We start from the raw sequence: 17,146 nt of genomic DNA on the forward strand, positions 1-17,146 counted from the left end.
GAAATTTTGAGCAAAAAACCTCCAAAAAAGCCATTTAAAAATGCCTAGAAAATCTTGTGAAAAAGTTTCAAACATTTGGTCATTTTGGATAATCTGGATCACCTAGTCTCTCACTAGGAAGGATAGGGTAGTTGGAGAGAAGAAAAGATCAAAGATACAGAGATTGGACACATAAACTAGAATGGGTTCCTCATCTTATGCAATTATTAATGATAAGATTCAACATGGGTGCCTTAGAATTTTAGGATAGAAGAAGCATTGCTAGAACTAGATACCAAGCTTGGGGATTTTGCTAAAACCTATATAGAGGTAGATAACTACAAGAAAAAGGTCAAATATAAATATGATTCCTTGGATTTACTAGATGTGACAAAGGTCACTAAAATAATAGAGAAATTCAAAGACAAACATCCAGATATAGCTCTGGTATGAAGGGGGACAAAACCTAGAAGCTGGAATTTCATTTTTGGCACTAAGCAAAATTTTGCATTTTTGGACCTTTGAGGTGCATTGGTGCCCTAGTGTTCTAGTGCACTTTTTACAAAAAAGTGTTGGAAGAATTTTAAAGAAATTCATGCAGATACACTGGTGCACTTTTTGCAATAAAGTGTTGGAAGAATTTTGAAGAATTCATTCAGGTGCACTGGTGTGCTTCTTCTGAGGTGCACTTCTCTAGAGGTGCACCAGCAATTAACTGCCAGTTCTAAAATTAGAGCTTTTTGTGCATCAAAAATACATTCTAACAGTAGTTTAACTCTGACAGATGCCCAATGAAGGATGAGCTTCTATTTTTTATACTTCTAGACACTTCAACATCAATTGAAGGCTCTCTTCTTCTCATTTTCTTATAATTTCTTTGTTTTATGACATGTAAAGGCTCATGCATTCCAATTAATGATATAAAAATGGATGGAGTCCTACTATGTACTAGTTAGATAGTTAGTTTGTATATAATTAGATTGTTTTATTAAATTAAAAGCATATTATTGCATGAAGATATCTCTCTCAACACAAATTGAGGAGATGATTTCTTATAAATACTAGATTGTAATATGTAATCAAGGCCGCCATTATTATTCAATAATATTATGCTTTTGGTGCTCACATTTGGAGTGTAGTGATTCTTGCCTAAATGTGTCATATTTTTGTGGATGCATGTTCATGGAATTGTGATTGAGCCAAAAGTTTATTGTGTTATTTTTGGTTGTGCATTCTTTTAATTCTAGTTTTTTCTACAGTTCTACAAATTCCACTAATATACTTAGTTTGAGAAGATATCACCATATTATTCCTGCTTTGCTTTTCATCTTGCATGAGCACACTTTTTGTGGCCTTGTGATCTCATGAAAAGTGAAACATCTTGATGCAGGAGCATCCAGAGGTATAAGGGCAATCCTGTGTCACCCAAAAAAATGTACTTAGACTTAGTTTCTATTTTATGTCTTTGCATTTTTGGATACCCATTTGGCTCAAATAAAGGTTCCAACTCTCATAGTTCAACTATCAGTGCATTTAAAAATCCCGAAAAAATAGGAGCATGCAATCTGACCATCATTTTGGTGACCTAGAAGGTGTGACTTGGCCAGATGAATGTAATCAAGATTTAGAGCATTCCAGAAAAAGAATCAGGTCAAAAGGCCCCACGGTTTGAAAGTTATTGCAGTTTTTCGGGTTTTGGAGACCCCCTAAGAATGCTTCAGAGTCAGATTTGGGGCATTAAATGACCTCAAAAAGGGTCAAAAAATGGGGGACGAGCGAAGCTTGTCCATAGGGCTATAGAGCACTTCGAGAGCTTTCCGAAAATGTAAACGGTTTGTCAATCGGAGTTACGGTTCAAAAGTTATGCCTCCCGGAAGTTCGGCTACCGTTTCTGGACTCTTCTAGAATTGCACCGACTTCTAACGCAGCTTCCGGAACCTTCTATTTTGTCGGTGGATGCCTACTAGCACTTTCTAGAATGTACTCCTAGTCCTTAACCCTCCGGGGTCTATTTAAGGAGATTTCTGGCATTGTAAAAGGCAGTTCGGATTGGAGCTTGAGAGGAGGTGCTAAAAGGAGAAATATTCTCCAGATTTATGCTATTGTAAGCCCGCAGGGCATGTTTTGAGTTTATTTTCTCTGCACTGTTTGTACCAGCTTATTTTCTCAGTTAATATAATTTCCCCTTTCTATTGTGTCTATTCTGGTTGTTGGGTTGTGTCCCCATCACATCTTGTAGTTATTGAACTCCCACTGACGCTTGCATCAGCAAAATTAAGGAAGTGTTGCTCCTATTTTCATCGATTACCCACTAATTTCTTTGAAAGCTTAGCTTGCATACATGTTGTTTTCATAGCTTATGTCTATTAGGATTTTGCTTTCATGTTATTTTCTTTAAAGTTCTTGTTATTTTCTTTACTTACCCCTTGGTTAAAATAGGAATTCATATAGTTGCATTGTTAGATTGCATTCATTTAAAAATAGAAAATACCAAAAAACATATTTCTTTTGTGGTGAATTTTGAAATAGCAAGGAGATTGGTCATTTGATCTGAAATTGATTTGAACTAAAAAGGCCTCCTCGTGAACATTCACATTTATCTTCAACTAAGTGGATTCTAGTAGGTCACAAGATAACCCAAAACCTTGGAGTTAATCCCCAAATATTGACTTTTCAAGAGAGGAGTTCGAAAGAATTCCTGTTGTTAAGCATCGTGCAAAATGACAGCTCAACAATATCTCTAGCCTAGCAACCAAGACCACCTCAAAAAATTAATTAAGAGGATGAATTATTACAAGAAAAGAAGGAATCTTCTATTTCAAATGGAGATCTTGTACCTTCCAAACATGATACTATTGATTCAATGATCATGATAAAACCTTCACTTCCTATGATAGAGCAAAAGATAGGTAGAAGGCATAGCTCATTTGGATTTGCAAAAGAGGATCATTTAGATAACAATTTGCAAGGAAGTCCATCAGTTCCTAGCTATATGGTTGCCATTAAGTCAGTGAAGGCAAAGCTTCATGCTCAAACTTCTCCAAGGATGATTCCAAATGTTCAAGAGAAGAGCACTGGTATGATAAGAAGACAGTCTCTTACATCAGTACCCAATCTAAAGTAGTCTTCGGTATCTCCAAGAACTCATAGGGTGGTGCCACAAGTTCAAGAAAGGAGTAGAAGTGACTGATCTCTTGGTTCTGGTAGGAAGTTAACCTTATAATTAAGATTATATCCATAGTTGTTTATTTTTATCCCATTTGGGTTTAAGTTTTAACTGGTAATTCACTTGTTTTTAATATGGCAAGTACTTTGCAGACTAACAATGTTCCTTTATGATTGCATAAAAGGTAATTCATGTTCAAGATGACTGGCAGAGGTGATAAGTATTGAGCCTATATTGATATTTAATGCATTTATAGTATCTATGAGTTTCTTTTTGTGTAGTTTACAAGTTTAGAGTGTATTGCACTTTTAATTCCTTGAAATATCAAGGAATCCTTGAGTTTGTAATCTAGCTATAATATATATAGAAAGCAGCCTCTATGACATATTTATGTTGTTTTCTTTATGAAATACATTCTTGATGGGTTTACATTCTAAAATAAAATAAAATCCATTGTTAGAGTGTGTTAAAATCCCAAAAGCCCTCAACAATAGTTAATAATATTCAGCATAAAGTTCTTAGATCTCAAACATTTCTCTATCCCCATGCTAAATCTATTAGAATTATATGTAGGAAAATAAAACAAACAATACAACATTAAAAATGTGAAAAGAAGGAACATTTTGTTGTTAGGACTACCAACAGTCATGTGGAGATGATGAGAGGAAGTATGACAGGTGTAAGACCAAAAACAATCTTCTACACTAGCCCTAAAGTATTAAATATGATGTTGTTACATATTCCTCGATCAAAATATCTAAATGGAATGATTTCTCACCATGCCCATAATCATAATTCCTATCATTGGTCACCACATTTCCATGATTTTGCAATGATTACCCCCAATCCTATCATTGATCATGGCATTTCTATTATTTTGTAGTGGATTAGACAATGATTTTAGAGAGAGCAGCATTTTGAGGGAGTAGTTGCAAGGTGCTATGGGATTGGTTGGTTAGGCCGCTACTACTTGAATGAAGACCTCACACGAATGAAGCTCCTGTGCAAATAAAAAGCTTAAAGGTTTTCTTTTTTTGTTATAACATAATGCAATTTTTTAAGTTGGTCAAAATGAAAACATAATTTGGTTTAAATTTTGACCAAAGTGGACATTGAATTTTTAATTTCGACCAACGTAAGAATGAAAAAAAAAAAGGAATCATAGCTTTGGTCAAAAAATTTGGTAGAAAAACAAGTGCAAATGTATTAGTGATAGGAGGAATGAAATATTTTCTAGGATTGTAGATTGTATAGAATAAAGAAGGAATATTTATTTCTCAGACTAAGTACTTGAAGGATGTACTAAAAAGGTTTGGTTTGGAAACATGCAAACCTATTGGAACACCTGTGGTAATTGGACACAAGTTATCTAGAAAAGATGAGACACCTACTATTGAAGAAAAATAAATATAGATCTATGATTGGAGGATTACAATATCTAACTCACACAAGGACAAATATAGCAAATGAAGTTGGAATTGTTGCAAGATTCCAAGATGACCCTAGAGAAGTACATTATGCAGCAATCAAAAAGATATTTAGATATCTGAAAGGAACATGTGAGTTTGGATTCTGGCATGATAGAACTAATGATTTTACTCTAAGTTGCTATATTGATGCTGATTGGGTAGGTAGTATGGATACATGAAAATCACCAGCAGTATAGCCTTCTTTCTTGGAGGAAGATTGGTTTCTTGGCTAAGAAAGAAGCAAGATTGCACATCACAAAGTACAGTAGAAGTAGAACATGTTGTAGCAGCAAAAAATTACAATCAAGTTGTTTGGATGACACAGATGCTAAAATATATAAGGATAGAAATCAATAAACTTGTTTTCATACATTGTGACAACATAAGCACAGTAAATATGTCTAATAGTTTAGTATTGCATTCAAAGACTAAGCACATTTCCATTAAGTATCACATGTTGAGAAAGGAAGTTTTAGAAAAGGAAATCAGATTGGAGTATGTGAGCACTAAAGAACAAATTGCAGATATTTTCACCAAGCCTCTTTCTAAAGAGACTTTTGAGTATTTGTGAGGTATGCTTGCGGTGATGCCCCCTCCTGCATCAGAGTAGAAGATTCAAGAATGCATCAGTCCAGTGTAACAGAGCGCCATTGTTGTCTGGATTGAATGTTGATGCTTCCTATATGGGGGAGTATTTGTGATGGACAGAGTCATCTAGGACTCTTGACTGATTTTTTTTTGAATAGTGTCTTTGGACACTTGAGCTAAGTAAGAATCATTTGTTGCATATTTTGATGAAGTGAAGTTGGTTGCTAAAACCTTTGACATTGATTTCAATGGGGGAGAAGTTTAGCATGAAAAACATGTTGGGGAGATGTACTACATTATGAGAAGATCATAAGGAAGAACATCATGAGGGAGAAGAAAGCAAGAACAAGTATAGCTTGTTTAGAAGAAGGAAATAGTTGGGGAGAATAATTGATAAAGAAAGATAAATAATCCTTTATTGGTATTCTTGGAACTAGATGTTTTTCATCTGTGTTTCCATCAATGCCAAAGGGGGAGATTATTGCAAGATTTTTGATAGCATGAATGCTGATGATATTCCTATGGGGGAGTATTGTAGATATGTTATTGTGATCATATGTTACATTCATGACTAAGTTTTTCATTGATGTCAACATAGAAATTTTCTATGATATCTGATAGAAGAACATCAAAAAGATCAAGTTGGTATGGATGGCTAGTTGAGTACTCTAACTATCTGAGGTTATGGGAGATACTTCTAAGTATCTGATATATGTCATTAATGTCAGAAGAAGAAATGATAATTTTGGAAGAAGTTATTTAAGTTTTGGTAATGTCTATTCTAAGATAGAGTTTACAAAGGCATGTTTTGGTAAACTTATTATATCTCTTAGCAGAGTTGTTATTTTGAGAATCAAGGTTGAGGATGTGTAGAAGACATGTTAATCATGACGTGGCTAAGATTTCTCATCATAATATTATATGTATGAAAGTATATTCAAGTTGTAAGGTAGAAAATTAATGTTATTGCTAAGTGTTACATGCTCTTAAAGTGGCCCTAGAATAATTAATTGAGAATGTCTAATAGTGAGCTCAGGGAATTGTTTTAGGGACTCAATATAAAATAAGGACATTTTTCTTTAACATTAGTGTGGATTTGAATTGATGAAAAGAAATAGTAAAGAGTGCAATGTGAAGTTGAGAAAAGTAGTGTGGAAGTGAAGGAAACTTTATTGTCGAGGTTTTTTTTGGGTGATCTAAGGTTTGATATTTAGATTCAAGGTTTGTAACCTAGTCTACAAGGTCTAACAATGATTGGTTTGGTTGATAGAAAAAAGGAAAGAAGAACATAATAGTAAATTGCATGTTTAAGCAATGAGCTCTTCTTGTATTTGAAATTGCATGTTTGGAAAATGGGCTCATCTTGCATACATTGTACCACAACTCCTAACAAGGTTAACACAACTCCTAACTGGGGTTGAATCTCCTAATAGGGACTCATATGTACTAAATGTTGTAATAGACTCCTAATAGGGTCCAGCCTCTAACAAGGAATATTTATATTAGTACATCATCTTGTGGGCATCACTCCCATCAGGGTTTTCCCTCTGATCAAAGGCTTCCCTAGTCAACATATCTAGTGTAATTATCTATATGCATCTATGTATGGCTACTATTTACTTTGTTTGAATAATTAAGTTTATTTACAGAAGATAAATGTTTTAATTTTTGGATAACTAACTCACCCTCCCCCCTCTTAGTTATCTTGGTGGACTATTGTTTCTAACAATAGCATACATGCTATTGAGAATGCTCAACTAGTCTTCTTGGGCCAAAGTCAAATCTAGTTGTATGATGCACTTTAGGTAATCCTCTACATTATAAGCTTGAATTTGAAATCCCATGGATGTGTATCATTGAAACCAACACAAAATATATATATAAATTGCACTACAAGAATTTTTTTTTTGTGAATGATCTCATGGTGTTCTTTTAAAAATGGTTAGAAATACATTAACTCTAACCATACTTTCACACACGCTAACATAAAGCTAATGTCACATCTAATTTAGTGCAAATTTGAGGCCAATAAATGTACTTAGTTAATTGCATGTGTTTCCTATCATGAAGCTAAAGAAACAATTTTTCATATTTGCCTTTTAATATTGATCTTTGCAATTATGGCCTTGAAGAATTCTTCCTCTTGTGAAATCATGAAATTGAGACCACACTACTTTATGACTCAAGAAATCTCAAAATTAGGTTGTCATGAAATCATTGGCTACAAAATCAAAAAATTGGATAAGTAAGATTATATCTCATGCAAAATCACAAATTCAAAAGGTTGTATCTAATGTTCAATGAAATTGTGAAATTAGACATAGAAGATTTTTTCATTTCCAACATCATGAAACCAAGGCTCACTTTTTATTACTTCCCAATTTTTAGAATTTTGGATCTTCTCTACCCTACAAATGATTCTCATCTAAAATGGTGAAAATTCTCTAGATCACAATCCTCTCCAATTTCAAAACTCCAAAATGGAGAAATTGCTCATTTAGAAGAAAATTTTCTAGAGCACTGACGCAAGCAAAGATAGAATAACCAGGGCCAAAAGCTCACCTAGCTATCCAAACCACCCTACAAGATTTAACACAGTAGAAAACACAACACAAACACAACACCAAGGAGAGGGAACAAGATATCTTTATTTAATTCATCAAGTAAATAGCATACATGCCCAACTATAAGGCCTTCTAGGTTATGGCTAGATATATAATACAACTTCCAGATCCACGATCCAGCTTCAAATTCACATTTCCAAACTCATACCCTTTTCTTTCTAAACTCTCCCAAAATCTCTCCCTTTAATCTAAGCCAAAGCACTCTATTTATACTTTCCAAAATGGCTTGCAAACCATTCTAGAACTTAGAGAAGCCACAAGTCAGCTCTTAGCAAATATAACTACTTATACCAAAATTAAATGCGAGAAAAGTCAACCCAAATAGGAACTAGACATAGACAACTCAACACCCACTGGATGACTCAGTATCAACTAGAAATTGGCACTTGGCATCAATTGCAAACTGGCACTCAGCATCAACTAGAAACTGGCACTCGGCATCACTTAGCTTCCACTGGAAACTGGCAACTTAGCATCACTCAGCATCCACTGGAAACTGGCAACTCGCCATCACTTGGCATCTACAAGAAACTGGAAACTTGGCATCACTTGGCATCAACTGGGTAACTTGACACATAAAGGAATGCTACAATAACTCGGCACATGAAGAGTGCTACAGTGACTCAGCACCAACTGAAGGATGAAAAAAATGAGAAGGATAACAAGGAAACCCAGGATGCTCCTACATTAGACAACTGGGGTTGAAAGAAATGATTCTCCTAAATCATTGAGATGTCCCAACCTGATTTGAATCCAACTCAAACTGAGAAATCCATGAAGCATCTTCAAAAGGTCTATTCTTCCACTTCACCAAATATTCATAGTAATATTTTCCTCTTGTACTCTTGCCAACTCTCTGATCCAATATCTGTTCAACTTCCTCAATCTATTTCTTAGGATAATCATCTGGTATAACAACTTCATCCTCTGATTCATGATACTTATATAAATCAACAATATTGAATATAGGAGATATATCCATGTTATCAGGTAACTCAACTTCATAAGAATTACCACTGTCAAACTTCTTCAAGATCTTACAAGGTCCAAATTTCTTCATCTTCAGCTTACTGTATGTTCCAATTGGGAATCTTCCTTTCTTTAGATGAACCATCACCTCATCACCAACTTGAAAATCATGGTGTCTTATAGACTGATCAGCATTCTCCTTATAATTCTAATTGCTTTGTTCCAACCTCAACTTCACTTCCTTATGCAAAGATTCCATGAAATTAGCAAATTCTTCTCCTGTAGCACTTTTCTTTTCTTCACCAGCAACATCTCTCAAATCTAATATACCTCTAGGATGCATTCCAGTAATAATCTCAAAAGGTGTCTTCCCTATACTCCTATTCATAGAATTGTTATATGCAAATTCAGCTTGTGCCAATACCATCTCCCAATTACTTGGCTTATTCCCAACTAAACATCTCAGCATATTACCCAAGCTTATATTCACAACCTCTATCTGTCCATCTATTTTTGGATGGAATATAGAACTAAACTTCAATTTAGTACCCATCTTCTTCGACAAAGTCTTCCAAAAATAACCAACAAACTTACTATCTCTATCTAAAATAATGCTTCTTGGTAATCCATGAAATCTCACAATCTCTTTAAAGAAAAGTTTAGCAACATGCTCAGCATCTGATGTCTTCCTACATGGTATGAAATGAGCCATTTTAGAAAATCTATCCACTACAACAAATATAGAACCATACCCCTTCACTGTTTTAGGCAATCCAAGAACAAAATCCATACTGATATCAGTCCAAGGTTTCTCAAGAATAGTAATAGGTGTATGCAAACTAGTATTTTGACTCACTTCCTTTGCAACTTGACAAACTCCACAACTCTTTACAAATTTTTGGACATCCTTATACATTTGTGGCCAATAATATTTCTCTTTCAATAAACTCAATGTCTTATCAATTCCAAAATGTCTAGCTAATCCACCACTATGCTTTTCCTTAATCAAATTCAACCTCATAGGACTTCTAGGAATACACAACTGAATACCTTTGAACAACATACCTTCTTGAATGAAATAATCATCATACTTACTTATGTGATCTATCAGATTTGGTGCTCTGCACTCTCTCCATGCCTCAAAAAAATCAGGATCAACATCATATAACTCTTTCATCTCATCAAAACCAAGAACTTCAACCTTCATTTCAGTCAACAAAGAACGTCTTCTACTCAATGCATCAACAACTTTGTAAGTAACTCCACTCTTGTGCTTGATCACAAATGTAAAACTTTGCAAGTACTCAACCCACTTCATATGTCTTTGATTCAATTTATGTTGACTTCCCAAGTATTGTAAAGCTTTATGATTAGTATACAACACAAACTCCTTAGGCATCAAATAATGTCTCCACTTCTTCAATGCTTGAACAATAGCATAAAACTCTTGATCATACACTGAATATTTCCTTTTAGCATCATTCAACTTTTCACTAAAGAAAGAAACAGGCTTACCTTCTTGACTTAATACAGCTCCTATTGCATTACCACTTGCATCACATTCAACTTGAAATACTTTGTTGAAATCAGGTAAAGCCAATACAGGTAATACAGCAACCTTTTGTTTCAAATTTTCAAAACTCTTATCAACTGCATGTGTCCACTTGAATTCCTTTTTATCTCCCCTCATTGTTTCAGTCATAGCATTACAAACAGCACTGAAATTCTTTATAAACATTTTGTAAAAACTAGCCAAACCATGAAATGATCTTACCTCACTCACATTCTTAGGTGTAGGCCATTCCAAAATTGCTTTAACCTTCTCAGGATCCATCTTCAAACCATCAGCTGAAATCACAAATCCCAAATACACAATCTCCTCTTGCATAAAAGAACACTTTTTCAGATTAATCAGCAACTTTTCCTCTTTCAACCTCTGTAATACTTGTCTAATATGCTCAAGATTTTATTCCTTAGTCTTGCTGAATATTAGAATATCATCCAAATAAACAATCACAAATTTACCCAAAAATATTTTCAAAACTTCATTCATCAACCTCATGAAAGTACTAGGTGCATTAGTCAAACCAAAAGGCATAACCAACCATTCATACAAACCATCTTTTGTCTTGAAAGAAGTCTTCCATTCATCACCTTCTCTGATTCTAATCTAATGATAGCCACTCTTCAAATCAATCATGGTAAAATACTTTGCTCCACTCAAACAATCCATTATGTCATCCATCCTTTGCATAGGAAACCTATATTTCATTGTTATCTTGTTAATGGCTCTGGAATTAGTACACATTCTCCATTCTCCATTATTTTTAGGTGTTAATACAATAGGCACAGCACATGGACTCAAGCTTTCTCTGATCAAACCTTTCTGCAAAAATTCATGCACTTGTCTGTTAAGTTCTTGATTCTTTGCAGGTGTCAATCTATATGGTGCTTTGTTTGGAAAGCTAGCTCCAGAAATCAAATCCATACAATGACTTATACTTCTTACTGGAGGTAAACCATCAGGAATATCATCAATAATAATTTCTTTATACTCATTCAACAACTCTACAATTTCTCCTAGCATTTGGTCAATACTACCATCTGTCACTCGGTCACCATTGACTGGCACTCAGTTAACACTATTTTCTTGCACTTGGTCTCCATTGAGAAAACTCAATTTTCTTGGAATTATAGCAAAATAGACTTGATTCTTCTTCACTTCCTTTTCAAATTATTTCCCATTAACCATGCAAATTTTTATAGCAATAAAATTAACCTCATTTGGAACTTCAATCAAAGGCAACAATGTTTGTTTCTTCCCATTTACCCAAAGAGTATATTGATTCAATCTTCCATCATGTACATCATATCTATCATATTGACAAGGTCTACCCAACAAAATATGACAACAATCCATGGGTATAATATCACACAAAACTTCATCAAAGTAATGTCCAATTTTGAACTTCACAAGGCATTTCTCACTTACCAATATCTTATACTCATCTTGATCCATGAAACATGATAAGGTTTGGGATGTTTCAGCCTATACAACTGCAACTTTGTAACTAGCTCTTCTGATGCCAGATTTGTAGAACTTCCACTGTCAATGATCACTTTATAGCATTTTCCAGCCATCTTACATCTTGTCTTGAAAAGATGTCTCCTTAAAATAGGTTCCTCATCACTTCCCTTATTGCATAAGATTCTTCTCACCATCAAATTTTCTCTAGCCTCAGGTCCACTTGGTGAACCCTCATCATCTTCTTGAATTACAGCATTTTTGTTACCTTGTCTACTTTCAAAGGATCTACATTCAAAAGATCTATGTCACTCTTTACCACATCTAAAAATATTACGATGAAATCTACCTCTAGAATAAGAATTACCTCTTCCTCGATAAGAATTAGTGCCTCCTCGGTAAGAATTACCACTTTTCCATTCAATCTTGCCTTTTTCATCATTCTTCCATTCAAATTTGCCTTTATCCTAAGATCTACCTCTGCCTCTCTGAAATCTACCACCTCTACCTCTCTATCTTTGTTCATGCTTCTTTGTTAAGATCTCCTCAACCTTCAAGGCATACTAGTATGCTTCTTCTACACTTTCCAACTTCACAAAACTTATTTCATCTTGTATTCCAAACCTCAATCCATTAATGTACCTTGCAATTTTCTCAACATCATCATCCGCATGTCCAGATCTGATGTCCAATCTATAGAATTCCTTAGTATACTCTTTCATAGTCATGTCTTTTTGCTTCAAATTTTGCATTTTTCTCAACAAGCTAACTTGGTAATTAGTAGGACGAAATTTTTTCTTTACCTTATTCACCATCTTTGGACAAGTTATGATCTTCTCCTTTCCTCTCCTTTGTCTATTAGTTTGCAAGTGTTTCCACCATAGTGATGCATGCCCTTTCAACCTAGTGACTAAAATCTTCACCTTTCTATTATCAGGAGTTTTTTCATACTCAAAGAACTTCTCCATATCAAAGATCCAATCCAACACAGCATTGGTGTCCAATTTTCCATGATAACGAACAACTTCTACAGTAGGTTTTGAATTCGCTCTAGACAATACTCTCAACAATCTTTCCTCATCTTGATCTTCTTTAGGTTCTAGATTATGGTTTGGTGCTACTGCTTCATCGTCACTTACATCATCAAGATGTGCTCCTCTCCTCTGGGTTGTCTCCACAGCATCTAATCTAGCTACAATTTGTCTCAACTGATCCAATATAGCATTATCAACATTATTTCCTCTACCACGAACCATCTTTACAAATTAGGTTCTTGCAAGATCGTAACCCTCTGCAAGTTATAGGTCAAATCCACAGATCTACCACCCTACAACCAAATCCAAATCAAGGTTCTACATGATCCAATCTCCACAAGGATGAACCTCAAGCTCTGATATCAACTGATGTAGGCAAAGATAGAATAAACCAGGGCCAAAGGCTCACCCAGCTATCCAAACCACCCTGCAAGAGTTAGCACAGCAAAAAACACAACACAAACACAACACCAAGGAGAGGGAACAAGATATCTTTATTTAATTCATCAAGTAAATAGCATACATGCCCAGCTATAAGGCCTTTTGGGTTACAGCCAGATATAGAATACAACTTCTAGATCCATGATCTAGCTTCAAATTTGCATTTCCAGACTCATACTCTTTTCTTTCTAAACTCTCCCAAAATCTCTCCCTTTAATCTAAGCCTAAGCACTCTATTTATACTTACCAAAATGGCTTACAAACCATTCTAGAACTTAGAGAAGCCACAAGTTGGCTCTCAGCAAATATAACTACTTATACCCACTAGATAACTCAATATCAACTAGAAATTGGTACTCGGCATCAACTAGAAACTGACACTCAGCATCAACTAGAAGCTGGCACTCAGCATCACTTGGCTTCCACTGGAAAATGGCAACTTGACATCACTTAGCATCCACTAGAAACTGGCAACTCAGCATCACTCGGCATCTACTGAAAACTAGAAACTCGGCATCAACTAGGTAACTCGGTACATGAAGGAATGCTACAATAACTCGGCACATGAAGAGTGCTAAAGTGACTCAGCACCAACTAAAGGATGAACAAAATGATTAGGATAACAAGGCAACCCAAGATTCTCCTACATCAAGCACCATTGCTCTCTCCTATAGATAAAGCATTAAAGAGTGGAATTGACCTTCTCCTTAAATTTACCTCCCCAATAGGGATATTGTAGTGTAACAGGAACATATTTTATACATTCACCTCAAATCCCAACATATTAATGAATAGAAATTATTATTTATCTCCTAGAAATTTTCTCACTTATCAAAATATTTCAATGCAAGAGAATTTTATTCACTTTTTAGATGAGATATCATATAATATTACATTAAGTGGAGATGAAAAATTAAATTGTGAAGATACTTCCTCTTTTCTCAAACAATGAGATATTATTCTAATAAGATGAGAATCTATTGATAAAAATACCTATCAATTGAACCTAAATAATGCCAATATATATATAGACACACATAGATATATGTTATATATATACACATATTATCTATGTATGTTTGTATGTGTGTGTCTATATGTATATATACATACATACATGTGTATATATGTATATATATAAATGAATGTATATATATGTATATATCTATGTGTGTGAATTAGGATTTAAAGAGACATAAATAACAATTACATACAAATATAACCAATATTAGAAAATAACAAATCTCATAGAAGAGAACACAAGACACAAAGATTTAATGTTGTTCACCCAATACATGGGCTACGTCCACCTCCAGTGAGTCCAATATGTTGTTATCTAGGATTAAAACTTGATTACAATCCATAAACAATTACCGCTCAATACCACTACAATAAGTTATTATCACATCACACATTATGGAACCCCTAACCCTAAGCCATTTTATACTAGTATTTTTCTACTTTAGTGTTAAAATTAATTACAACTTGTCATCGCAAAAATGCTAAAAAATAGCCCCAAACCCCATTGAGGAACTATGAAGCATGTATAGTAACTCCACGATCAATCATGATAAACTAACAATCTTCCACTTGTGAACTCATTAGGCTCCACACTAGAAAATAATCTCCCACTTGGAGATTGATCCTCTAGCAATGTTGCTACTCCATGAGGCTCCCACTGGATCAAACCACCCTAGACTCAATTGTACATTTATTCTATTTAGTTGAGAAGACCAACCAAAGATGAAGACGAGTTCATATCATCCCTTGTTACTACCTTTGTAAATATATATTTTGGATTATCATGTGTATGTATCATGTCCAATGTTAAATGTCCATCATCCAAAATTGATGGAATGAAATGGTACCTCAACTAAATATGTTTTGTCTTCAAATGAAGAGAAGAATTATTAGCAAGGTGAATGGCACTCTAGCTATCAATAAATAAATAATTATCCATCTCTGGGTACCTCATTTCTTCCAAGAAGAATTAAGCCATGTCATCTCCTTAGTTTCCTGTGTAGCTACAAAATACTCTACCTTTGTAATGGATAAAGAATTTACCTTTTATAACTGAGAAAATCAGCTCATTGTTGCCCCACCAATAGTAAATACATAGTGTATAGTACTCCACCTGATATCAAGACCCCTACCAAATATGATTCAACATAGCCTTATAAATATGTACTAGAGCCCCCAACATGTAAATATTTACTAGATGTTCCTCTCAAATCTCAGAGAATCCATTTGACTGCATTCCAATGATCAATTCTAGGATGACTCATATACCTACTAACAATTCCCACTACATGTGCAATATATGGCCTAGTACATACATGGCATACATCAAACTTCCTACAAGTGAAGTATAGGGTACCTTGGACATTTTTTCCTCCTCTTCCTGTGTCTTTGGACACATCTCCTTAGTAAATTTGAAATGACCAAGTAAAGGTGTGTTGATAGCTTTAGCATTCCCCATAGAGAAATATTGCAAAACCTTCTCCATATAACCAGCCTGAGATAAAGTCAATTTTCTATTTTTCCTATCTTTGCAAATATTTACACCAAGGAATTTTTTTCTTCCCTAAATCCTTCATAGCAAAAGAATGTGCTAATTTTCATTTCATCCCCTTAATGTGATCCATGTTAGACCCAAATACAAGTATGTCATCAACATATAAACATAAAATAATATAGCTATCATCATCTAACTTGTTCAAATAAACAGAATGGTTTGAATGACACTGAGTGTAACCATGCTCATGCATAAACTGTCAAATTCCAAATACCATTTTTGAGGCATTTTCTTTAAGCCATATAAACATTACTTTGATCTACACACTAAATTCTCCTTTTTTTTTTACCTCAAATCCCTATAGTTGTACCATATATCTCTTCATCCAAATCATCATGAAGAAAGGTGGTTTTAGCATCAAGTTTCTCTAAATACAAATCTTCAATAGACACAATACTTAAAATAATGCAAATATAAGTCATTTTAACAATAGGAGAAAATATCTCATCAAAATCAATACCCTTTTTTGTGCAAACCCTTTTACACCTAGCCTATCTTTAAATATTTTCTTACCTCCATCCTCTTCTTTCAACCTGTAAACCTAATTTGTGTAAAGCCCTTTTACCTACAGGAAACTTACATAAATCCCAAGTCTTATTTTTTGGCAAGGACTCTATTTTTCTATCATTTTTAACTCTCACAAAATATTTGTATTCACCTGCACAGCTTCATCAGAACACTCAAGTTCACCATCATCTATTAATGATATAGAATACAAAGAGGGAGAAAATCTATCTAGAGGTCTACTTAGCCTTAGTGATTGCCTAACATTCATTAGGGTGTGTGGTATTTTGTTGTGGTTATTGTAGAGCATGAGGAACTACTAGAATGTCATCCTTTTGAGTATCATCTAGTACTACATAATCATTTTCTTTCTTCTCATGCTAGTTCAATAGATATTTGTACAATACTTTCTAATTGAATATGAAATCCCTGCTTCTTACCATTTTATAATTTTCAAAATCCCAAAGCCTTTAACCAAATTCATCAATGCCATATCCAATAAATATATATTTCTTTGACTTATCTTTTAGCTTGGTTCAATTGTCAGAATCTATATATGTAAAAGCTTCGCAACCAAAGGTTGGGAGAAAAGAATGATTCACCTTCATACCAGACCATGCTTACTTTGGAATACCACAACCAAAAGGAGTAGATGGACCTCTATTAATCAAATATACAGTTGTATTGATAGCTTCTTCCCACATATTTAAGGGTAGCCCATCATGCAACCTCATGCTCCTTGCACACTCCATTATTGTCATGTTCATGTGTT

This window comes from Cupressus sempervirens, chromosome 3 (genome assembly GCF_028749045.1).
Source record: "Cupressus sempervirens isolate cs-2001-9-10 chromosome 3, ASM2874904v1, whole genome shotgun sequence".
In the NCBI taxonomy this organism is placed as follows: Eukaryota; Viridiplantae; Streptophyta; class Pinopsida; order Cupressales; family Cupressaceae; genus Cupressus; species Cupressus sempervirens.